Source organism: Plectropomus leopardus, unplaced genomic scaffold (assembly GCF_008729295.1).
Source record: "Plectropomus leopardus isolate mb unplaced genomic scaffold, YSFRI_Pleo_2.0 unplaced_scaffold6884, whole genome shotgun sequence".
NCBI classification, from domain to species: Eukaryota; Metazoa; Chordata; class Actinopteri; order Perciformes; family Serranidae; genus Plectropomus; species Plectropomus leopardus.
The window spans coordinates 1-1,078 of NW_024675751.1; the positions used below are offsets into that span (position 1 = coordinate 1).

The 1,078-nt window shown below is 39.2% G+C and overlaps 1 non-coding gene across 1 annotated transcript; it reads right to left on the reverse strand.

Annotated features, from left to right (window-relative positions):
- Window positions 1-140: 140 nt before the first annotated feature.
- Window positions 141-213, reverse strand: trnak-uuu. The gene has a single exon. It is a non-coding gene; the product is annotated as a tRNA-Lys (tRNA).
- Between the last annotated feature and the right edge of the window lie 865 nt (window positions 214-1,078).

Below are 1,078 nucleotides of genomic sequence, written 5' to 3' on the forward strand. Positions count from 1 at the left end.
GGTTGAAATGGCAGAGTCCTCATGATCTATGAACACCAGTAGAAGTCAGACTGGAACAAGTTTCAACTGGCGACAGCATCAGCCATCCCTTACCATTAGATGCCATTATATTTTTCCCAGGGTTCCTTCAAAACTCCTCTCACCTGAACAGGGACTTGAACCCTGGACCCTCAGATTAAAAGTCTGATGCTCTACCAACTGAGCTATCCAGGCTCTGAAAGGGGGTCAAAAATAGAATAATCAGACTGCAAATCTATCCTTCAAAAATCCAACATTCCTCTGTCCTTAGACCCGCACATCGCCTAAGGAGAAACGCCCCCCAAAAACACCTATAACAGGGAAAAAAAATGGTAGAAACCTCAGGAAGAGCAACTGAGGAGGGATCCGTCCTCCAGGACGGACAGACATTCAATAGATGTCGTGAAAAATATATATATTTATAAATACTGACAGGTGTTTCTATTATTTTGTCCACCTACTTTTATGTTATTGAGGTAAGATGATATAACAAACACCTCACTGGTAAATGCAGTACAATTCAACAGCAGCACAAACTGCAACTGTAGCAGCCTGAACATTATGACCTTCATAAAGGAAGGATTTATTGATTATTAAACTGCATTGTTTTTTTGTCAGGTGTGCCTGATAAACTGGTAACTGGGTGTATTTATGTTTGATATTTTTGGTGTTTTTCTGTTTTTTTTTCCCTTGACTTCAGTGTTTCTTTCAGAATACAGGCAACGCTCGGCTGAACTGGGCTGAGTTCAAGACTCTGTGGGACAAGATCAGGCGGTGGACGGTAAGATTACTAACACACCAGTAAAACCAGGGTTCCCGTGGATCCTTAAAAGTCTTAAAATGCAGTAAAATCATTAATCTATAAAAAAGGCCCTGATGTTGGTGTGGTGTGGTATTAAAATGTCTTAAATCAACTTTTCAAAAGTCAAAATGTGAGGACGTTGGAAGTAGGATATATTAGATAGATGGAGGAGTGATAGAAACTTTTTTAAACTCCATAAAACTTCCTAAAGTTAGCGATGAACAAAATAAGACACTAATAGGTGAAATTACAGAAGAA